This window comes from Mytilus trossulus, chromosome 2, assembly GCF_036588685.1.
Source record: "Mytilus trossulus isolate FHL-02 chromosome 2, PNRI_Mtr1.1.1.hap1, whole genome shotgun sequence".
Classification (NCBI taxonomy): domain Eukaryota; kingdom Metazoa; phylum Mollusca; class Bivalvia; order Mytilida; family Mytilidae; genus Mytilus; species Mytilus trossulus.
This window is the reverse complement of record NC_086374.1, coordinates 50395554-50422029: the sequence shown is the minus strand read 5'-3', so window position 1 is coordinate 50422029 and position 26476 is coordinate 50395554. Positions and strand designations below refer to the sequence as shown.

The 26476-nt window shown below is 30.0% G+C and overlaps 1 protein-coding gene across 22 annotated transcripts in view; it reads right to left on the bottom strand.

Annotated features, from left to right (window-relative positions):
* LOC134707504 (thrombospondin type-1 domain-containing protein 7B-like) overlaps positions 1–26476 on the bottom strand; it is a 163356-nt gene that overhangs the window by 126223 nt on the left and 10657 nt on the right. For 12 of the 22 annotated variants that reach the window (XM_063567288.1, XM_063567290.1, XM_063567291.1 and 9 more), the window contains exons 2-3: positions 18051–18146; positions 4792–4866 (exon numbers count right to left, since the gene is read on the bottom strand). The gene's annotated coding sequence lies outside the window, so the exon portion shown is untranslated. The remainder of the gene's footprint in view (positions 1–4791; positions 4867–18050; positions 18147–26476) is intronic. The other 10 variants (XM_063567300.1, XM_063567297.1, XM_063567301.1 and 7 more) reach the window with 1 other exon arrangement.

Genomic DNA, 26476 nt, shown 5'->3' with positions numbered 1-26476 from the left:
CAAAATATTTATAGGCATTTAGTACCCACTAAATGCATAGTCATGTCACAGTCAATTTACTACTTTAGAGTTATTTACATTGATAAAGAACTAAAAGTTCCGCTAAATGAATATTTATATTTTTTATGGCCACTGTTTATTTTGATCCATTTGAGGTCAATAGTTATTTAGACAAGATATTAAACTTGTTTGAAAAAAAAATTGTCCCTGATTTTTTTCTGCTATTTATTCAATTATGGTGTTTAAATTATTTGAAGTTGTTTACTGAAAAAACTGTCACTGAGAAAATTAAATCAGCTACTAAAAAATGTCAATTAGTTTTATTTATACTTCAAAGCAAACTAGTTTTGCAACATAGAAAACTTTGACCCAAAAAAATTAGTAAACATTGTCATTCAGGGGGGGGGGGGGATCAGATATAGAGTGGTTATAATTATCAATCCCTGGATAGACTTTTATCAAACAAGATGCCATAAGAAATATCATGTATTATCATCTTAGCTGCGGTATCATCTAAGCTTGGTTTACACAGTGACTGATGGAGATGATTTTTTAAGCAAATAATGGAAATAGGCTCCTTTTTGGTTCAGAGGGGTCAACATACTTCAACTAAATTAAGCATATCTGATATTATAACAAAGTTACTTCTGGTCTTTCGATAAACAACTTTAATCAGTACTTGGAGTTTACTTGGAGTTTTGGAGTACAAAATGTGTGATTGAAACACCCAATGCAGTACTTTAGTTGGATAACTTCTTGGTCTGAGTACAAAAATTCTACAAGAACATTCTTGAGTAACTTTGATTTTCATGTTACAGTCATCCAAACTCTCTTTTTTTCAATATATACATATTGGTCCGAGACCATAATTGTCGTCCCTTGATTTTCGTTGTTCACGAATATAGTCCCTAGTGTTAACAGTGGGTTACTTGCCATTAATTTTTATACCCCTTTCAAATTTATTTCTCCATGTTTAATGGCTCAAATTGTAAGTAGGGGGGTGAAATTACACTGTAAAAAATTTGGGTCCAGAATTTTAAAGGAAAGTAGTGATTTGGTCCAGGTGAAAAAGGTTGAAAAATAGTACTTCGGAAGCTGTCAAAAGATTTCAAGACGCCCTAAAGATAAAATTGTCCATATTTTGAGTTAGAGACGATGAAGTTTCCTATAATTTTGATATAATTTGTCCCAAAAGTAGTACAACACACTGTAAAAGTTTCATTTAGAAAGCGCATGTGGGATTTTTTTAATTTTCATTTATGTTCTAAAAGAAATGCACTACGAATTAATTGTGTTCTCGGACCTAAGAGGTGAAGTCTGTAAATACAGAATCTGTACTTTGGCAACTTCCCTAAATGATTTGGTGGGGTGAATTTGTCAAATAGCATGAAACTAAAGGATTTAAACTTTTATTCTATAAAATTTCTGCAAAAATGACCAATTTTGGCATTTTATGGTCAAAATAGTCATTTAAAGGCTTTTTCAATATTGATGCATACATGGCATTCTGACTTTCTATCTGACAGGTTTTCATGTGTCAATACTTGTGTTTCTATGCCTTTATCTAGTTCTTTTACTTGTTTATGAACTCAGAATCTACAGAAAAGAAGATTATCTCAGACAATATGTGCAAAATGTGTTGTATAAATGACCCTTGTCTAACGCCCTGTTTGGATGAAGTCAAAAGTGGGGTTCTTGGTTAATAAAATTTGAAGTCCACAATAAAGACCTCACTAAATTTGTACCAAAAGCACTTTACAATGTCTATTGTACCTGTTCCATTTCACATAATATCTTTCTTTTCTTCTGTAGGATAGCAAGTGGTTTAAATATAAGCCTGTTGAGACTAAAATTGCATTCACGTTTTTCACTAAAAAGCCAAAAATCTTTGTTTCAGACCATACTGTCTGCAAGAAAAGTTAATTGCAAGAGCCTTTTTGTGCTCAGGTTTGTTGTATCATGTCACATGAGTATAGAAATGATAAAAAAAGACATAATTTTTTATTTCTTATAGCCTCAATATGCATTTTTTAATGTAAATATGTGGCACGGCCTAAATTTACCCTTATTTTTTTCCAGTCTTACTTGGCTTAAGACCCTTTTAAACTAATATGATATGTTATTTGTAACTTTTCTTTCCATTTAAAGTACATTTAATACATATGTAAGGACTATTTATAACCAAAAAGCTTCACAAATTTAAAATTGCTGGAAAATATTACATCTTCATGTAAGGCACCCTTTCATTGAAAAACCTCAATTTTTAGGCCCAGGCTGATATAAATTTGACTTTTGAATAATTATGCTAAGTCTGATAAATCAAATGAGTACTCTATTGCTTTAAGTACATAATAAATGATATATTAAGGCATTTAAAAGGAAGTTTTTTGCAATATTTTAATTTTTAAAGCCCAACATATAGATAGTTGAATTTTTTCAATTTTAACGTCAAAATTTAACACGCAAAGATGAGTATAGAATTTAACATATTGTCTATAATATATATCCTATTGTTATAAAACTTTGCAAGCAGTGTTATAATTTATTAAGCTTTGGTCATACCAAGTTTTTTTAAGATTTGTCAACTCTTTCTATCCTATTAGGTCCGAGACCACAATTGTCGTCCCTTGATTTTCGTTGTTCACGAATATAGTCCCTAGTGTTAACAGTGGGTTCCTTGCCATTAATTTTTATACCCCTTTCAAATTTATTTCTCCATGTTTAATGGCTCAAATTGTAATTAGGGGGGTGAAATTACACTGTAAAAAAATTTGGGTCCAGAATTTTAAAGGAAAGTAGTGATTTGGTCCAGGTGAAAAAGGTTGAAAAATAGTACTTCGGAAGCTGTCAAAAGATTTCAAGACGCCCTAAAGATAAAATTGTCCATATTTTGAGTTAGAGACCATGAAGTTTTCTATAATTTTGATATAATTTGTCCCAAAAGTAGTACAACACACTGTAAAAGTTTCATTTAGAAAGCGCAGGTGGGATTTTTTTAATTTTCATTTATGTTCTAAAAGAAATGCACTACGAATTAATTGTGTTCTCGGACCTATTGTATTGAGCCTTCCATTGATGATCAAATGCAGTCAAGTTATTTTTTTAAACTTCTATAATTAGAAGCAGTATTAAACCATGGGAGTAAACTTGACATTATGAGAGAAATAAAAATGCACAGAAAAATATCATTTTCAAAATAAGCAGATAAATAAATTATATAACCACAAAACCCTTAGGATGACAACATTCTACTTGTGTTGTAGGTAAGTAGTTACTAGAATTACTAATTAATTGAACTACTCAAATATTAAATTAGCATCAGGTAAGTCAAGTCCTTCTGAATTCAATGTAATTGCACAACCATATTTGAACAATAGGAATAATTTGAATATTATTTGGGTTATTAAACAGTAAAATACAATCCATACACATAATTACACTGAATTCATCAAATATATTTAAATTTTGTTCTAAATCATATAATTCAGCACAAAATTTCAGTATTGAAAACTAATGACTGGCCTGCCCTGACTTTATATTAATGACTATCTATTTTATTGATGGATCATAAAGTACTGGTAAGAGATAAGCAATAAAAAAAACAGGAAAATCTCTAGAGACCATTAAAATACCATTATCAGATATTCTACCTTGGTAAAGTTAAAATAACCCAAAAAGTCAATTATAGGAACATTAACTAAAACATTGTGCAGTTTTGTACAAGAAGATGGATCTCATGAAAAGGAAAACAAACAAACAAACAAACATCATTGTTCACATATTTAACTTCTAGAAAAAAAATACACCATGCATTTTCAGGAAAAAATATGAAAATGTAATATTACGATAAATTGCTTAACATTAGACCTGTAGACACTGAGGTTCTAATGTCTAATGTTTTTATCTAACTCAATGGGAAGCAGTCTTTTCTTTTATGAAACCTGTTTGGCAGATTAAAGCATCAAACACAAATTTGATTTGACCTGCCTAGGGATTATAAAAACCCATGACCAACTGCACTAACCATATAACAAGTTCACAGAAAATTGAGGTATGATCCAATCTGAAAGAAATCAATCAGACACTACAAAGAAAAAAATCAAACTCAAAACAAAAATTGTTTTTAGCAAGTATATAATTTGAGATATAATTATGTCTTTTAAAAAAAAGTATCAACTTTATTTTGCATATTATATGGTATAAAAAGGTTTTATTTTAAAACTATTTTAAACTACTTTTATATTTTTTTCAATCTATTTTAGATTTTATGAATCTATGTTGTACCTAAATGTCACCAGATAACATACATATATATATTGAAGACATTTGTCAATCTACCATTTTCAATTTTCGTAATGACAGCAAAGAAAACTTTATTGTAGATAATGAATATAAAGTCTTTTCAAATGGTATTAAGTCTGGTGAGATTCCCAAAGTATAATTATGGAAAATATGAAATAATTTCTCTGAAGACATAAAAACATAGTAACATTGATGTCGCCATAATTTAGTCCAATGTTAAGTTCCAGCTATATGGCGTGAGCCAAGTCTCCGTGTTGAAGGTCATACCTTGACCTATAATAGTTTACCTTTATAAATTTTTACTTTGATGGAGAGTTGTCTAATTGGCACTCATACCACATCTTCCTATATTTATATATGATGTTTACTTTATTCAGTCAAAGTACTGGTAATCACTGTACAACCTATCACCATCATTATAAGCAACAGACAGTCATTTCCAATTGTTTGCTGTCTATCTTTGTATCATAACAATAATATCATACTTACAGCTCGTAATGTTTTGTCTTCTAATTTTTTTATTGTATACAATAATGATGTTGATGATGGATTGGTTTTAATTATCTGAAACCAAAAATATTAAAAGCATGTCAGAATGAAAGCATGTTAATGAGATAAAATATGAACCCTGCTTTGTACTAAAAGGCTGAGCTAGTTCTAGTTCACATAAGGTAACTGCTAAGTAGACATATCTCCTTACCTGGATACATAAGTCTGATTCTGAGCTGAATATAGTCTTTGCTCTTACTTTAAGGTGTCTTGAGAATTAGAGTTATTTGTCAGTCTGACACTAATGCACAAGTCTGTAATTCTAACGCAAAGTCAAAATACAAGTGACTTCTTTTAACAATACTCAAATTAGTGGTGTTACACCAGGCACTCATAGGAGGATCCCCTTTTGTTGGAAAAATTTGGTTGCTTATATAAGGAATCACTGAAGCATGACTGGAGTAGGCCCCACTTAGGTCAGTCAGCAGGCCCCCCCCCCCCCCCCCCCCCCACACCTTACAAGAAGTTCTGGATTCGCCACTGGCACTAGAAACTTCTTCCCATTTAAAAAAAAAACAGTTATCTTTCTTGTTGTAAAAGTCCCATATGATATGAACAAGTAAATAATGTGGCTGTGTTTGATGACATATAACTGAACAAGAAGACAAGCAAAATATAACATTATATTGCAGAAATGTCAAGTTATATAAGTCTGCTGTAAGTTTAAATGATAATTTTCGCACAATCTTTTTCCATAGATTATGTCACAATCATATATTCAATAGAAAAGAAAAAAGAAAAAAAACATGACCGAAAAAAAACATTAACATTATTATTAAATTAAACTTACGCTAAATTTGTTACGGAAGTGACTGAAATTAAACTGATTTGTCCTATGGTTCTTTGATTGGTTTATTACATAATATTTTTAATTGCCAGATCTCTACAAAATCCACTGATCATTTTACAACTATATATACCAAAAAAATAAGTCAATATCTGCACGCACATTGCAACAATTGCGAGAAAAAAAACATTCAGACAACATAAATTGAAAAGCAGGAATAACAAATGGTTGAAGAAGCACTTGTTGCAAAGAATTTAGTTACAACAAATAATATTCTTAATTCCGGAAATTTCCCTGAAATATGGGTTAACAGTATTATTGTACCTGTTTTTAAAAAAGGAGACGTGAATGACCCTAAAAATTACCGTGGAATATCTTTAGTATCGCATGTTGGGAAATTCTTCACCTCGCTGCTGAATACAAGGTTGCTACAATGGAGTGAAAAGAACAATGTGTTGACAGACGCACAATTTGGTTTCCGTCCTGGATTTGGAACAGTCGATGCCGTCTTTGCCCTTTATTCCCTTATCACTAATTCTTTGAGTAAAGGTAAACGTTTATACTGTTGCTTTGTAGATTACACTAGAGCTTTTGATAGTGTCACACATTACAAATTGTGGCAAAGATTAGTCAGATGTGGAGTAACTGGTAGACTTTTAAATGTCATTAAATCTATGTATAGCAAATTAAAAACCTGTGTAAAACTTAATGGAAAATTTTCTGAATTTTTTGAATGTACAGTTGGTCTAATGCAAGGGGAATCCTTATCTCCTCTGTTGTACTCATTATATGTCAATGATATGGAGATAGAACTTATTACACAAAATTGTAAATCATATGAACTTAAAATGTTAAATTTGTATTTGTTAATGTACGCTGACGATATGGTTTTATTTAGTGAAAGTATTACTGATCTACAAAAGATGATCGATGCTGTAAATGTTTATTCAAATAAGTATGATTTGTACATAAATTTTTCAAAAACCAAAATTGTAATTTTTAGAAACAGAGGGAAAATTAGACCAGAAGAGCAATGGTATATTAATGGAAAGGCTATTGATGTATGTAACGAGTTCATGTATTTGGGAATTTTATTTTATTATACTGGTAACTTTGCAAATACTCAAAAGAAACTATCAGAACAGGGTAAAAAGGCTGTGTTTAGTATATTCAATAAAATACATGATGATTATTATAATCCTGAAACTTTGTTGTCATTATTTGATACTTATGTAGCAAGTATACTGAATTATTGCTCGGAAATATGGGGATTTCATATGGCACCAAATATTGAAAAAGTTCATTTGTATTTTTTAAAACGTATTCTTAAAGTCAAAATGAGTGCTGTAACTAATATGGTTTATTGTGAATTAGGTAGATTGCCAATGTACATTGAAAGGCAGTATAGAATGGTCAAATATTGGATTAAGATTTTGAGTACAGAAAATTGTATATTAAAGAATAGCTATGATGAGATGTATGACAGAAGTTTTATTAAAAAGAACGATAAACACAACTGGTGTTGTAAAATTAGAGATATTTTGTTAAGATATGGATTTAATTATGTTTGGTTGAACCAAAGTGTAGATTGTAAAGATATTTTTCTATCGCAATTAAAAGAAAGAATGCTTGGTGCATTCATTAGTGAAGCAACTATGTTTTTTGAGAATTCAAATAAATGTCATTTGTATAGATACATGTATTGTACACACACATTGCAATTTTATTTAGATAGACCTGTAAATTATATATACAAACCATACATTTGTAAATATCGTATATCAGCTCATATATTAAGTATAGAAACAGGTAGATATTATAATGTTGATAAAAATAATAGACTATGTACAAATTGTAATACTAGCTCTATTGAAGATGAATACCATTTTATACTTGAATGTAAAAAATATAGTCAGATTCGAGAAAAGTATATAAAAAAGTATTATTGGAGAAATCCTTCTACATTCAAACTTATCCAGTTGTTATCTGTCAGAAATATTAAAGAATTGAATAACTTAGGTATATTTCTAAAATCTGCTGAAAAACTTAGAATTTAATTGCAGTAAATAATATTTTTGTTCTCACTTTATTTAAGTATCATATCATTCTCCGCTCGTATTTTGTATTTTGTATTATGTATTATATGTTCTTTCATGCACACCTTATATTTATATTTACTATATATCTCTTGTGAAATTCTTATATTGGTGTAAAATTGTGTATATGTATCCTATAAGCTGTATTGCTTTCGGAATAAAGTATTATTACAACATTTCAATATTTATTTGATATGTCATAGACTTAGAGGATTATTAGTATTTCTGTTGTCTTAAATGGGAGTAAATCATTCCATGGGACAAGAAACTTTCAAAGAAGTGTCATAGTTGAGACCTTAAGCATTAATTCAATCTTTTTTATTCAATATTTAAAATATTTTTTAAATTCGGTCATATTTGTACATGTACCACTTTTAAAAAACCATACATCCTTTCTAGCAAAATAATCATTACATTATACCTAAACGGATAAATTATGATTGATAACAAAATATATATTCTGGTACAAAATTACAAAAACAGATTGATATCAGGAGATATATAAGTAAAAAAACTACTTAATTGGAAAATGAAAAATGTCAAAAAATGTCAAGGTATTTTAAAAAAATAATATTCATAAAATACTCCTACAATAGTTTTGCAAAAGAATATTGCATCATTGGCTTGTTTTTAAAGACCAACACTGCAAAAGGTCACAAAAGGGTGGGAAATGGGAGTCAGTGGGGTTGGAACTGGGGAAAGGGGGATAAAAAATAAGGATATTCATGGGTAAACACTTCTTTACTGTTAAACAAGATTCTGGTTACAGGTATGAATCCCGATTCAATCAAATACAGAAAACTTTTAAATGTGACTTTCATACTCAGCAAGATGCTACAGATGCCACACTGAAAATTTTAATCTTATTTTCATAAAAGAAAATTTACATACAACCTGTTAACTACCAATCTGGTGTATATCATAAACTCTAATGTTAAACAGACAATCTTTGTTTATAAACACATATTTTTTTCTGTGGTAAAGATTAACCTTCAAATAATATGAATACAAGGTGATGTAGGTGTCAATGAGTGAGCTACATCTTAAAAACAGATAAATATCTGAGGCAAATGGCTATTAATCTCTAAATTGAGTCAAGTTGTGACTCATTAAAGACTGACAACAGTGGCGGATCCTGATTTTTTTCATAAAGGGTGAGGGAGGGGCACTAACTGCTTTAAGAGTACCCCCTCTAGTCACGCTTCAGTGATTCCCTATAAAATCAAACAATTCCTCCCCCTGGATCCACCTATGGACAACCAAAAATCTGCCATGCATATTTACGTGTGATGGGTTCAATTTCAACTATTTTTTTCAAATCTTTTTTGGAAAACTGAGTCCATACTTCATCTTGTCGTGATTGCTAATTCCAAAAAAACATATAAAAAAGCTAAAATATAATTACTACACCTCATGGCAGCAGTAAACATCTAAGACACAGATTATAACACACAAAGCTGCCTGTTTGTTAAATCTTGTCAACTTTTCAGATGAATGATGAATTCCTTGTTCTCCACTTACAGACATCTTCCTGTTCACCAAACCTACTTTGTCCAAACAGCATAGTGAAGTGTTTTAATTTTCTATAATGATGTTAATGAAGAGTTTGGGCAAATGGATTACCCCTCCACCATTTGATGTTACTTTTGCTTTTTAGATATTCTGCAATTTATTTCAAGAGCTTTTCCATGCAAGAAATTTTTCTCTTTTGTCTAATGAAATTGTTCAAAGGGATCAAAGATTTTTCTTCCTGTTTGTGAAAACATTTCCATTTGATAGAAAGATGTAAATTAGGAGAATTTAAATTGACAATATTTTACATTTCAAACTCCTCTCAAATGGAAAATGCAGTCATGTTTAAGGTCCAATTATCCGGAAGTTAAAACTCAACCTTATCGTACTTTCAATGATGTATGGTATCTTTTGTATGCGTTTACATTTCTCGTTTGCCTTAAATAAAATTCAAGATGACGACACTTTAAACAGTGCATGCTAATGGTACTTCTTGAATAACCAATAATAAAATATGGAAAGTGAAATGTTCATTTAATTATGGCTAACCTTTATCCAAATCCATTCTTTTATAATTCAGGAATGACAAAATTTCAGAGTAACAAAAGCAACCATTACATCAGATAGCTATAATATCTTTTATTTCATTTTTTTTAGCAATTATCAAAAAACAATTAGTAACCTTTCTTTATTCCTTCAATACAATTTTTTACATCAAAGTTCTAGTTGATCAATATATGAAATTAGACCTACACCATATAAAATTAGGAATTATTGTATAATTATGAACAATCTGATCCTATCTGGGGTGGCAATTGGTTAAAAAATTCTAATGAGACATCTAAGAGGATTTACAGCTTAAATTGAAACCAACACGAATATTAAAGAGACTACACAGGGGTTTTAAAATCTCAAATTTCCACAATGCTTTTGTCATTTTTGAAAAATAAACGTACCACACAAATGTAAATGTCATAACTTGGATCACTTTTCAAATTAGTGAGTTGAATTGCCTTCAATAAACAACTTACACCAAGCTTTCCACAGTATAAATGTTTAATGTGCTTTTGATTACATAATGGCTCTGGAACTGCTGTTTTAAAAGTAACATGGCTACTTAATTACTGATTTAGAGAGTTAAGGCAATGTAACTAGATCTTCCCATTCTCACTTTGTTTTTTATGACTATGTAAGAGTAATAAAGATTATAAATCCTATGTATGACAACTCTGCTACATCATGTATTCATTTTTCAACAAAAAAGCTTCAGTATAAAACAACTCTACAGGGAAAAAAGATGAATAATTCATTATACTGTCTATAAATAACTACCTTATCATATGAATATTGTAATATATAAGGCCTATTAAGTTTAATTTTTTTTTTAATAGACCAATTCTGAGCACAGCTAGAAAAATCACTCATATATCTTTAATGAGACATTAACTATTTATCATCTCAGCTGAGGCTAGAATTATGTTGTAAAGTTAACACACAGTTAGGAGTTTTAAAAGGAATAAAGAGAACACATTTTTTATATTATAAATATATATATGATGACAACACAAATTCAAATAATTCTAACCCCATATGTCATACAGTTAAGCCCTTGTGCTTATTGTGTAGCCCAATCTATCTTAACAGTCTCAGTAGTCTGTTAACACTACTGGTTCTTTATGTGCTGGTCACAAGTCAGGAACCTGATACTCATTGTGCTGTGTGTCATTATCTGTTTTTTCTTTAATATTTTAAAATAAATGAGACAGTTGTTTTTCTCTTTAGTTTTACATCTTGTCATGCTGGGTTACTAAGAGCCTGTTATAGTTTTCTATACAGTTAGGATTTTGCTTATTGTTGAGGCCTGTTTGATGTTGTCTCTGGTGGATAGTTGTCTCATTGGTAATCATACCACATCGCCTTATTTCTTTATTATCAGGTTAATAGTTTCCCAGAGGTCAAGAAAAAGTATGTGAAATCATAGAAATAGCAAAACGCTTTTTTCTTAGTTATTGGTTCATCACTTGGTGCTTTGTATTATAATCTAAAACCAAAGTGACATACATTTCATTTGTACAACTGTACCAATCAAAAAATATCTCAAAAAACAAGTTTTGAAAATATACAAAAATTAACATGTGACATTTATAAATATTAAAATCCAAAATATCAATCCAGCTAGTACCTTATTGTTGCCCACACAAAAAAAATGAAATATGTAGGTAGAATTGTCCTAGTCATCATAAGTTAATTATTTTGTCTGAAAAATCTTGTTTTATTTGTTGTAAGAAGACTAATTTTTTTACAACGACAATTTGTTGTAAGAAGAATAAAATTAAATATTTCATTTTTTTAACTTACAGCTGTTAAATGTATAACATAAATCCAATTTAAAAAAAAAATAAACACTTAAGATTAATCCAGACATCTATAATTAATTACAATACTTGATAATTTCAAAAATACTCAATCTTTTTCAAAGTATTATTAAAAGTCCGAACACAATGAAAATCCATTTAAATTTCCACATAAACCTTCTGTATTTGTTTTTCTAATTGGAATTAAAGTTCTCTACAATGGTTCCTTTTGTAAGGGTTATATATGCTAATTATTGACAGAAAATCATTTTCTTAAAAGCACACATGTAAAGTAAATAGAATACCATCCATTTACTAACTTTATATGTTTGTATAGCATTGCTTTGACTTTGTGTGTGATATTTGTACATACTTACGAGTTTGTTTCGTGTGGTAATAATATAATTTTCTTAAAAAAAGACCAGATTTTTAATTGTCTGACTGATAAGTAAATAGCAGGTTGCTTGGTAACATGATAAACTTATAGTTGACATGAAAGTAAGAAAGTAAATTCAGTTAGACCCATTTTTTCACTCTTTTTGTTATAAATAACAAAATTCCATTACATCAAACATTAAAAGAAGAATTCTGATATAAGAAAAAATCATTTTGAATTAAGTCTCAGCATTATTAAAAATGATGCCATGAATCATAAGAGACATACTAAATAAAAATGTTCCCATTCTTCAACATCTTTCTGAACAATGTTGTGTTTAGATTACCTCCCTTACACTGCTTTTAATTGTCTTAAATAATTGTCCATTAACCAGGAACCCTTTTTTCCCTCCTTTCTTTCCCCTTATTCTGAAACAGTTTGAGCCATAATCCCTCCAAGCTAATCATTACCATCTCTTTGTGAAATGGAAACTTGTGGAATAATTTTCCAAGAGATCCATTATATACACTGTTCCACAAGTTATTGTCTGGAAACTAGAAAAATGCTTATTTTGATACCTATTTGGCCCCTAATTCCTAACCTGTTGGAACCATTACCACCATATGTTTTCATTATTTTTCTGTGACACAACTCTGGTCAGCATGCACCAAGAATGATTTAGAGAAAATGACCACCAGAGATTGTCACAAGTTGGACTTCATGTAAGGCAACCATTCCATGGTCCATTCTTAATGCATGCACACAGATATGACCTATGGCATGGGGAAATGCACCTCCTGTCAACTGCATATATAACCAATGCTGTACTCTTCAATTCATTGTACAAAACATTCACAAAACAGGTGTTGCTTTCTTTTGATGGTCAGTATGAATCTTTTGTATGGTAAAGAAATGTAAATTTATCCAAAAAGATTGAACGAGCTGATCATGGAGCCCAAGTCCAATTTTGAAACCAATTTGTTTTTAATTCAATGACGTTTTGTAAAACTGCACTAAAAATGTAGCATTGTATGATATCAATTTTTCAGACCTTGTATGTTTAAAACAATTAACATACATTCTTATAAAACATGGCTTATAAAAACATCTACAAAATAAATATAAAATATATTTAAATCCTATTCAACAAAGCATTCCTTTAAGTTCAAATTTCTTAATCCATTATAATTTGACAATATCCCAAATCACTTTATGTTTGAGAGAAAGCAAATAAAAACTAATAAATTCTCACATATGGTTAATAGAAATCTGACTATAATAATAGACCCATATATCTTCTGAGTGGGTTTATTTCATGCAAGTGATGAAAATAATATCTCATAATTGAAAGTACTGACATATAGTTTACACCAATAGATATTTTAATGATTTAAGTGAAAGAGACTTTAATTTCATTGTAAAATTTAATATAAAAAAGGAATATGAAGCTTAGGTTTATGAAACTAAAACACATTTGCTTTTTTTAAAAGTATATTCTGTTCAAAAAGGGCACAGTGGTTTATAGCATGTTGTTTTCAAAACATTTTTTTTTTCAAGTAACCAGAATAATGATTCTGCCTATAAATTTCTATCTCCTACTACAAATAAAAACACCACATTAAAATATAATTACATCTGTTTACCGGTACTTTGCAATTATTTGAATTCTCTGAAAATTTGCTCTTTGCTAGGTTTCCTTCCATTTATATAGAGGTCTTGTCCTCCTGTGTAGAACTAACAAATGCTATAGGAAAAAATTGAGAATGGAAATGGGAAATATATCAAATAGACAACAACCCGACCAAAGAGCAGATAACAGCTAAAGACCACCAAGGGTTTTTAATGAAGCAACAAAATCACTCCTGCAGTGGTGGGCCTCAGCTGGTCCCTAAATAAAAATGTGGACTAGTTCAGTGAAATGGGATGTCAAGTAACCTTTCTTAATTTTTATAATAAATGAAATATAAGTGTGCACCATCCTATTACGAACAAAATATTCTCTTTTTTTTTTTTTTTTTTTTTTTTTTTCTTTTTTTTTTTTCAAAATATTCTCTGCATGTTTACAAGAAATCAACAAAACCGCTTACAATTGGAATTGATACACCAAAATAGGACAGCGGCATAACATGGTCATCTGTTCATTCCCCTTCACTTTACAACTTGAAGTAAAAAAGAAGAACCTAAAATTATGTAGGTAACAATTACTATTTATTTCTCCCTTTACTGATATCAACAGTTTAGTGATTTCAAATGAAACTGAATCTTTAATAGCCCTATATGCCCAATTAAACAACAATGAAGTCTTTTTTGTATTTATCTATACAACATATCTGTTTCTTTACATTTTTTTTTATGTTACTGGATTCATTTACATTTCTACAATTAAATTTCAATCTCAGGTAAACAGATCAGAAGTATATTGTTTATGTAAATAGAAGATGGATTACAACATCTGTAAATCTACCAATACTTCAAACAGAAAGATACAATGTAGGAGGATCAGTCTTGTATCTAAATCCCATCACTACTCCTCTTTGTAAGTTATAGAAATATTTAATATCTATTTTATAAAACATATTTCTTGACATAAGCTTTGACATAGCTTTTTAATGTTAGAATTCTAATGTGACCAAAGTAATAAAATGTCATTGAATCATCATTAAAACCAGGAATTTGGTCATTTGTAACATATTTTGCAGAATATATAAATGGAATGAAAAAAATATTTCTATATTAAGGTGGTACCCAACACTTTCACTAAAATTAATTTGGCTTGTTTAATTTTCATAAAATTTGTCAAAGTATTTGCTTTGACCCTTTAACAAAAATATAAAAAATTCAAAAATTTGAACCAATCGTTTTGTCAGAAAAATTACACTGGTTATAGCAGTTTGACAAAGACCAATTTTGATCATTCCATCAAGAAAAATGACAGTCTTAATTCCATCCCTCTTTCCATCAAAAAAAATGTTTTAAGTTCAATTTCCATCAAACTTTTTTCATTTCCATCCTTTTTACCATCAGATGGAATAAGTGCCATCATATTTTACATCAGGGGGTAAAAATTCCATCAAATTTTCCATCGAATGGTAAAATTGCCATCTAATTTTCCATCAGGGGTTAAAGATGCCATCAAATTTTCCATCAAAAAGAAGGCTGATGGAAAAAATATTCCTAATTTCCATCATCCTTTCATGATTTTTTTTGGTTTGTGATGGAATTCCATCAAGAACCATAAAATTTCCATCAAGTGTTGATGGAAAATGAAGAAATTGATGGAAGATCTAGGGAAGGGTGAGAAGCTTAATATTCCTTTTACATCACAACGTAATTAAAACGTTTAGCTGACTTTACAGAGTTATCTCCCTTTAGTGTTAGATACCACCTTTAATAATATTGTCAGTTATACTTTGGTATATGTGAAAGTACATTATCAAAAGATATAGTCTACATTTGTCGTGAGATTGTTATTTAAGAATTGAATGCTTCAAATTTTTTAGTAACTTCATTGGGGTGTAAAAGTGTTGACGGAAGTACATTTTGTATGAAGCGCAGAAGTGCTTCATTCTAAAAACGTGGGCACAGTCAACGCTTTTACAACCCTATGAAGTTACAAAAAGCATTCAAAACTAAAATTGTTATTTGGATGGAGAGTTGTCTCATTGGCACTCACCACATCTTCCTATATCTATTATAATAACATTTTTTAGCTAGGATCATGAAAATACCAATTTTATCAATTTTTTTATTTAATTCACCTGTGCACTTTATTGTGGGACCTCATGTTATCATAAATGAAAAGTATTTTTGAGTAATGCAATTGCTTAAAGAATAACACAAGATGTGCAGTTAACCAATCAGTGCATTATAGTGAAACAAATATCTAATGAAATTATTGTCATTTGGAAAAACTCAGCTTTCTTTTTACATCTTATGTCTTCATGTATGTGATATAACTCAATGTTTCAACGATATGATCACAATTCACATGCAAATAAGGTATAACCAATATTACCAGAAATAAGTTATGGTAATATCACAACCATATAAAATCAATAAAATGTACAGTGACTGAAAATGAGACAACTTTACAACAGAGACCAAAAGATGAAGAGGATGCAATTATAGGTCATTGAACTGCCTTCAACAATAAGCAAAAACAATTCAAAACAGAAAACTAACAACCTGGTTTATGTAGTGCAAAGTCTTTGTACATGTTCCAGACCATATGAGTATTTGGACCATATGAGTATTTGGACCATACGCGTATGGTCATAACCATATGGGTATATACTCATATGGTCAGACCATACGTGTATGTTTGGGGTAATTAACACTCTGTAACAGTTTACTCTTAATACTTCTAAACTCTTCATATGGTATGACCGTTCATAAAAAATACGCCATCATATAGGTAATTCTATTATTATATTATGATAAAAATATAAGCTAAATAAAAATTAGTAGTTTCATATAGTTAATCTTGTCAAAACTATAAAAAAACATATTTTATACCGTTGGTTATTACGGATTTGTTATTAAGCGTGAATGGCAATATGTCGACTTAAAAAAATAAATTCCAAACATTTCTTACTGAACTGTTACACAAGAAGTCACTGGAAAGTAATACAGTTTATTCTAGTTGTCTTGCTAATATCTGTATTGCAGTCATGTTACGATATTTGAGATCTAGAGCTTCTTAAAAACACCATAGACATATCGGAATGTCACCCCAAGCCTACATGCAAGAATGTAATTAGCGATGAAAACTAGAATATTTAATTTTAGGTAGTATTTGAATTATAAAATAATACATTGTCATGTAACCATCTTTGGTTTTTTAGATAAAGTTTTTGTATTATTGCAACTTTTATAATGTCATTTTAAAAAATACCTATATGGTCCAAATACTCATATGGTCCGGCCCGTTAATAACCAAACGAGTATTATACTCATATGGTCCGGAACATACACACAATCAAGCATTCAATTATATTGAGTCTGTTTGGCAGACTAATTAATTACTAATCTCCTCTTCAATTTATAAAGTTCAAGAACTTTTACACTTTTTGACTGCCTATGATACTCACAAGAAGTATTTAGAAAGTATCATATCATATTCTATACATGACATTAGAGGAGTTTTTAAATTAAATTTAGATCTGCCATATGTGCATGGGCTTGTCCCAACTTCTCAGTTCATATCTTACATGTTATTTTTTTTATATTTGGAGATCTAGGGTGTTTATAGCGAATCTTTCATTATGGTCTCTGTAATGTAAATTTGAAACTTTTGAAGTGATAATTTAGCAGAGGCAGATTAAGGCTTGGGGCCCCCCTTTTGTGGTAAAATTTTGGTTGGTTATTTATGGAATCACTGAAGCGTGATGTGAGCAGAAGTCAATGGTCCCCACTTATCAAAATTTTCGGGTCTGCCACTGATTAGAGCACAAACATGACAGCCACTGCCTATTGTAGAGAGGCTGTATGCGGTTGCTACTGTATCATATTCCAAAGCTATTATGTTATAATAACCAAAAGACAATTCTACGATGGTTTCACAGCAGTAAGAGTGGCCAAACATGTATCTATAACACTAAAGTTTGCACAGTTTACCAAGTTTTCAATTCAAGAGAAAATTAATCAAATATTTTCATACTGCAACTTCTTATTTCCTAAAAATAGAAACACAGCTATATTTTGTGTAATGTCAATTTCACCATGGATCACTTTTTCCACAATTAGGTGTTCAGTTTTGAAGAAATGAAAATAAGTTTGAAATTTGTACAATGAATTATAATTTTTAAAAATAGCTATCAATGTCTTTAAATTTCAGTTGCAGTATAAAAACAGTATTGGGCCAATGTCATAAAAATATTAACTTTTTTGTATTCGGCACACATAACTGAGGAAAGGCTTAATTGGTAAAACCTAGCCCTTTCCAAGTTTCTCAGACTCATTCAAAAAAGTTTATATTTTTTCTGACATTGACCTAATATTTTATATTTCTTTCATTTTATACCTCATGAATTTCCTGCACAAAAAACTTTCAATATCAAAACAGTTTTACTTACAAATCTTCTATTTGTTGATGGTTACTTGGCTGTATTCTGGTGTTCTGAAATGTTAACTTCAGTCTGCTTTATTTCAGTCTGGTTATCCTATGGCACCTGTCAATCAAAACAAAAGAAGAACATTCATTGGATGGACATTTCAGTGACATCAGCATCATCATTGGACATGCTTTTCACATAGTCAGGGGCGGGTCCAGGTAAGGGCGTAATGGGCGTACGCCCCCCCTTAAAAAAAAAAAAAAAAAAATACCCTATAATCTGCTAGTATTGTATTGAATAATGGCAATTTATCATATTCATTAATAAAACACATACTCTGATTTCTCTGAAGGAGGATCGCCTAAATGCTCTGCTTTTTTTATATGTTCACAGAGACATTAAACTTGATTTTGATAAAATTATTGACGATTACGCCATGATAAATCCACGTAAAATGGTTCTAATGAACCCACTCTAGTAATTGAAAATGAGAGTCCGTCAGTATTTTTCTGTGTTCATTTTAGGTTTTGCATCAAGGTACATGTATACTAGAAATTTGTATATTTCCACATTAAAGCAATACTCAGAACGAAAGAACTTTATTCTTCAGTGTTTATTTGTCTTGTATCATGTGTGTCGCTCAACGAAACCCGAACTTAATCAAACATAGAGGGATAACTTCATAATTTGATGCTAAATTGTTGAAATTCAGGAGCTTCTGAGCTTCCCCATGGACCCTCAACCGTAATCACGCCTCTCGTTCATAAAATCCTGGCCTAGGAATTGAAATGTTAAGTAACTCCTTATAACCTTGAGATTGGAATTTCTCGTTATTGGTCTACTGCTGTTAAGATCCATCCAATCATTTTAATATACCATAGACAATTAATGGAGAGAACTCGGCATAAAAAATGTCACACCCTGACACTTTTACTATAAAATATACATGCTTCAAGTCAGGAACCGTTACATTAGTGCAATTCTCTATTATTTTATGTTTTTAAGCCAAAAAAAGGTCCAAAAAAAATTTCGCCTCGCTTCGCTCGGCGAAATATTTTATTCTACGCCCCCCCTTTCAAATATCCTGGACACGCCCCTGATAGTGACAATAACATGCTTTTCACATAGTGATATTAACATGCTTTTCACATGCTTATGACACCAGTGTTTCTATTTTTATCAGAAAATGTACATTTCAGTGTGCAAGATTTCAGGAACTTTGTTCCATTTATAGAACATTTGTACTTTTGTTAGCTAGGTCAAATGTACTTTTACAGATTTATACAGATGTCTTTTCCCTTAACAATAATGAAACATGTCAATTTCAAATGAAAGTATAATATGTCATCAATATAGTTAAATGTTGGTTTATCTTTAAAATAAAATAATTAAAAAAAATCTCTCATTACTGTTTTTCAGTACCCAGATGAATTTTTTTAATATAGATAACAAATGTTTAGACTCCAAAATTACTAGCGGCAACAAAACTATGGGAATTAATATTTTTGAAATTAATTACAGACTGCAGGCTAAGAATGGGAATTATAAAATGTGGATTATGAATTTTTTAGTCTTGATGAATGATAGAAAAACTAGACTATATATATCTTTTTTGGTCTTTTGGAAAATGTTGTTTGTGCTGTTTTTAGACCCTTCTACAACGAAATTTGTTTGACATGCACATGTATAAAAATTGCGGTTTTTATCCAACGCAATAATAGGTTTGAACGTAGTTTTCAATTTAGACTCGTTTATATATATATAACTAAATTTTCAATATATGCATGTTCATGTTCTTTTAAAAGTGGTGGTTGCTTGTAAAATTTTACTTTTTATCCACATTTTGAAAATATGTTCTCTAACAGCATTTCATAAACAATGATTACAGTAAATCCTATCAAAATATTAAAATCCTTTTACTAAGACATCCTTTGGGTTATTTATGAAGATATAAGCTTCACATTCATCTATTCATACATTCTTACTCAAACATTTTGCTCAGTGTTGAATGCAATGACTTGTGGTTGCCACTTCTACCTCATTTGGTCTCTGGTGGAGAGTTGTCTCATTGGCAATCATACCACATCTCATTATTTGTTTATACACATATGCATGACTTACAAGAATGTTGAAATCAGTAGTATAAAAGATAAAAAAAAAAAAAAACAATTTTGAATAAAATGTTCATGTATGAAAAAAATATATATTTAAATAAGTATATGAACATGTTTAAACCCAACACATTCGTTATGCTCCTGTTCAAAGTCAGGAGCCTGTTGTTGAGTTCATGTCTGTAATGTTTGTTTTTAGTACACTGGTTTGCTATGAATTAAAAGGCCATTAGTTTTCTCAATTGAATTATTTTACATTATCGATGTAGTGGCCTTTTATAGCCAACCACAAGTCAAGGTATGGGTATTTCTCAGTGTTGAAGGCTGTACCTTTGCTTATAATTGCTTATATCCTCTTCATTGAACTTTGGTGGATAGTTATTTCATTGGCAATCATACCTCATCTTCTTATTTTTATATAAACATTTGATGAAAATTGTGATACAAACCTGTGAATAGTCGCATTTAAACAATATTTAAAATATGGACATCAATATACTAATAATATAATGATCACTGTAATAGTTCTGATTATTTTACAAAATCTGTTCATATAAACACAAATATAATTGCATTAAACTGGGTGTCTTAAAGGTAATGTAATAATTTCATTTTATGTTATTTGAAACTTTATTCAATAAAATGATTTTACTAAGAAACAAATTGAATTTATATTCCCATATTGTATATCAAATTTACGTGATTCACACAAAAGAGTCTTAAATGAAACCTAAACATTGAACTCTTCCTAACATTGTCATATGGCCGGGTTACATACCTCTTATGATATAACCCAAACTGTCTCTCTACCCTAAAGATATTTACAAACAATAGAAAGGTGATGAAATTCACCCATAAATAAACACATTCTGAAATAAACACACTTTAGCTGATGTGAAGGATGTTAAAATTCAATTAAATTCCATTATAATACAGTAAATTAATAGGTTGATATGCACCTCCATTTCAGAGATGGAGTCGTAATGTAAATTCTAAAGAATTTATTGTTTTTTTACACACTTCATCTGTTAAAATCAGTAATTTATATGACCTACATTTTCTCCAGTGTCAAAGGTTTAACCAGAAACCCAACCTTTTCTGGAAGCTGAGAATATAAAATGGACTTAATTTAACTTCCTTCAAACATGGGGAAAGTCATAAATAAGCAAATAATTTTGCCATAAATGGAAAAGTTGACTTCCCTCAACTCTTGTAGTAAGATGTCTATAAAAGTGCACATAATAAGGATTAATTAAAACCTATTTTATATGTTCATTGAATGTTAAAATGTTTGAATGAATAGCTAATTCTAATAATCCTAAGCATTAACCTTATTATTGGTAATTTGTACATTTTCCTTTTGATCCTCCTGCCTAATGATTTTTAAGAACACAGACAGGATGTGATACTAAGACTATACAAGACAATGACGTCAATTACAATGAACCAACATCACACATGACAATTGGCGTAAATGAAATGCCGGCAATGTCATTCATACAACTGAACAACTATCACAAGTCTTCGTCTTGTTGGTGTGAAAAATAACTTTGTTTTCTGCTTCATGTTATTTCTATAATCTATATCTAAAGAAACATGCTGCAGATTTAAAGAATAATGGTATTGTTTTTTATACAGACTTCATCAGCTTGTATATATCAGCTTGTACTAGCAAGGTCTTTTGAGATTATCAAAAAATAAATTATTCATTAAATGATATAATAACTAGGCTAACAATCATATTTCTTTGACAATTAGTTACATGGAATAGTATTATAGTTTGGTAAATTCTGTCAAGGCCCATTTGGTAAATGTGCTTTCAAACATTTTGTATTCTGCTTTATACTTTGGACCCAACAACTGACAGTCATACATTAAGATACATATATTTTGTGGATATATGATTTTGTGGTTTTGCAAAAGTTTTGTCTTCAAACTTATAAACAATTATTCTTCATTGAAATTAGAATTCCAGGTTGATTTTACCCATGCAATAAAATAAATGGTACCCCACAAAAAATAATGAATCAACAGTAGGCAAGATCTTTTACCTTATAATAAAACAAAATTGACATATCTAATACTCCATAAAAAAAGAAAGACGAAAATACCAAAATTTTGGATAAAACCAACTGCACCAACTCCTAAAAAAAGACTTTCAGTAAAAATAGTTGTACATACAAGTGAAATCAACAGCCTATAATAAATGATAGATAGATAAAAAAAGAGGATGTGGTATCAATGATTGCCAATTTGACAAGAGACCAAATGACACAGAAATTAACAACTAAAGGTTTCACTATGGCTTTCAACAATGAGCAAAGTCCATACCACATCTTCAGCCATAAAAGGCTCTGATAAGACAAATGTAAAACACTTGATAGCCTGACTTGGTACAGACACAGTGTAAGAAATTGAAACAAGAAAAAATGGCATTTAGAAAAAGTAATCCATAAGAATCAAAGCTCAATATTGACTATAAATGACTCTGTACAGCACAAACCAATTCAATTTCTGACATTTTTACAACAATCTTGGCTAATAATTGCTCATTTCTTTTAACTTCTATCTCAGCTTCTATCATAAATAAAAGTATTCCATGGTCACATCTGTGTTTGTCCATTGGGTGACAGAATTATTTGCATACAAGGTCAATCAAAGGGCAGATAATTAGTTTAATTTACATCATTATACTGGCGGTCTACTTCTACTACTGTCATTAGCACGGATTGTTTACTATATCTTGTGTGTAAATATTGGACTAGAAAATCAGTAAATCTAGATATAACAAGTTTCAAAAGGCAATGTTTACCATTCATAATTGTTACTTTCTCAGGAGTAATCTCATGTCTTTACTTTTTCCAAGGTATCTTTGTCATTAGAAGTAGGAGGCGGGTTCATTTTCTTTTAAAAATAACTTTGTCTTGCTCTTCAAAGAATATTGACTTTGTCAATATAGAAATTTCAACTACAAATTAAACTGTTACAACGTAGCCCTATAGAGAAAATTAGCCATATTACTGGAATTCTATACCACATCATGTAATCAAATCCCAGTCAATATTTGACTATAATGCTGTATATTCTCCAACTGGCAAAATGATTGGAATATTCAATATATAATTAGAAAAGAAAGTTTTGGGTTCTATTGCTGTATATCTTATCATAACAGTATCAACTTATATAATGTTATTTGTATAACAGAGGTGAAAGATACCTAAGTAATACAAAACTGACAATGACATGGCAACAAAAAAACACAATACTAGTAAGTTGTATAGTGCAAATACATTATCAATATAATTCTTCATAAAACAGTACATTTTTACTGGAGAATGGGTGTCTCATCATCAAAATTGGATACAGACATCTGGGTGGAGTATAAATAGATTAATGAAAAAATCCCTACCCATACATATATTTCATAGCCCATTCATATCATGCATATAGTTCCTAGTTATCTATGGTTATCATCTTATTTAGATGTGAACAACATACAGTATCATTAATAGAAAATAAGGTCAAGACACAGTTTTTTCAGGCTTCTTTACAGAAAATGAACAAAATGAACCATTGACATATAAATTCCGACCCATTGTTATTTTAATACCTCAATGAAATCCCATCCCACTGATATATTTGACATCCAAAAAGAGTGACCCATACTAGTGGCAACTCTGTGTTTGCCTTTAATAAGGAAGAGTTACATATTCCATATGTCACCTTGCACAAATTTATTTTCCCATTGTTCTAACTTTCTTTAAAGGGGGTCTCATTGGGGGGTTCCGATCCCGGATCCCGCTTACTTTTGTCAGATTCCCGTATCCCGCTTACACTATGGACGTAAGCAATTGTAATATTATTGTCATTTCCCGGGTCCCTCTAGACCTCATTTCCCGTTTTCATGACACAGTTATTTGATTTTCACGTGTCGCGCTTACATAAAATCGGCAATCCTGCGTCACCATTAGACCCCAATGAGACCCACTTTAAATATGGATCAATATGAGGCAAGATTCAAGTTTTATATATTTAAGACTATATATGTGTTCTTTTTTCTACTCATTAAAGTAATTGGAAATAAAACATTCACAAAAGTGAGTTAATTTACAATTGATATTTTTAAACTCAAAAATGTTTTAAAATTTTGTGCTGCCCATTCTAGATTAGACACACAGATTAAACAAGAAAAAACACATTAGTATTGAAAAGAGATTTATAACACAATAAAATTGGTATAATCAGTCTCTGATGATGTTTTATGGTGTTGTTGCAGATGAAAAAGTTATAATTCAACACTTTCACATGAACATTAATTTAGAAGTATCTTCAGCATAAAAAGTCAAGGAAATTGTTTAAAAAGGTGATAACAAATAAATGTGCTCTTGTTCATTAGAGCATTAAAGACAATGCACATTTCAAATCCCATAAAATATAAACAATGGGCATTTGCTATATTGAAACAAACAAGTAATTATATCTGCAATAAGACTGAGTTATATGTTCTGGAGGAAATTCTTGGAAAGTTCAATGTGCTATAGGAATCCTTCTTGTTCTAAATTGTTATTTGTATTTTTATACTTGTATTATAATGTATGATATTGTTCAGTATTGGTATGTGACACTATAATACAATATTCTGTCTTCTGTTTGTCTGTCGAAATTTAAGTTAAACTTAAGCTTTTGATTTAAAATTTTCATTTGTTTCAAAAACATTAGTTTTTTTTTTAATCAATGACATCAAAACTAATGCTGATATGTCATCATGAAAAGGTCCTTCTTATTTTTGAGAAAAATGCATAGAATTTTGTCAATTTTTAATAATCAATTCAAAATTGTGAAAGTTAATAGTTGTACAACATATTTTAAAAAGAAATATGTTTAGATTCTTATTTTTCTTGATCTTGGGAGTGCTAATGAAATTATTGACCTTTTAATCGGCAAAAGGACTACAAAAAGACCAAGAAGACTTACCAGGTTAAATACAATATCAGACATTACCCTGTTGACCTAAAAAGAAGGGTAAGCTTTTTTCAAAAATAAGATTTCAATGAAATATAATCCAAACAAAATATTGATATTTTACATACAAGCATATTCCATCCATTTCTTTACATAAAATTAAGCAAACTGATTTAAATCGCAATTTGTTTAATCAGCAAACATGGTCCAATATTTTTTATTTAACAAGCATGACCTAAAATAATTTTAAATCTATATTTAAAAAGTGTCCTTCTTAATAATTTGTTTTAACTTTGGATTCACTTTATTTTGTGGGTACTAATTTACCTGGATTGAGAAAATATTGTATGTTCGTAGATATTTGATTTCATGCTTTTTCCAAAGTCTGCATACAAGCCTGAAGAGAATTTGTTATACTTTATTGAATTTAATTTTTGGTTAATAATTAACCACGAAATCCACAAAAATTGGTATTCAATGAATAATAATGAGTCCACAGTATATAGTTATAAAATATTAGTTTTTATTCATTCAAATGTTCAGTGTTCTTTCATTTTGTATTGATTTTAATTCTAATACAATCATATAAAATTCACAAGTGACATAAAACTTCATACTGTAAATCAGGCTTCTTGTTTTGTTTTTGTTGTTGTTTTTTTACATATTTTTTTACTGAGTCTGTCATACAGAGTTTGTCTATACTAAAATGGACTTACTTACTTACTTACACCTTTCCCTAAACCCTTAACAAAAGATGCTACAATCATGTTTTTAATCTAGTAAAAGTTTACCATATAAACCTGTATGTTTAAAATGACTAGAAAATTTTCAAAAGAACTAATTGAATAAAAACACTAACTTTTTAGGATAATAAATATAATTTAATTTGTAAATTTTTCAAAACAAATGTGAGAGATAATTTACAAGTTCTGTTACAAGACAAACAAACACCTGTACCATCAGAAGATCCTCATATGTTTTTTGAATGGTTACAGATGTTTCAAATAGAATTTCAGCTGTAATCATCACTTTATATGTGTTTGAAGTAATTTTTCAAAAAACTTTTAATTATTCTATGATTTTCTTCAATGATCTATATAATCAATCTTAAAGCAATAGATATGTTTGAACTATACAGGTGTACTTTTGATATTGAGGTGCACCTGAAAATGTCCAACCCACAACACTAAAAAGTTAAAGAAACTAATGTAAAACTCTTGGCATCAAGCAACATTGAAGAGGCTGATTCAGAGGGGAACCAGGGGGTCCCCCCTTTTTGGGGAATAAATTAGATGATTATATAGGGAATCAATGAAGCATGACTGGAGCAGGCCCTTCTCAGGCAGGCAGTGGGCACCCACTTATGAAAATTTC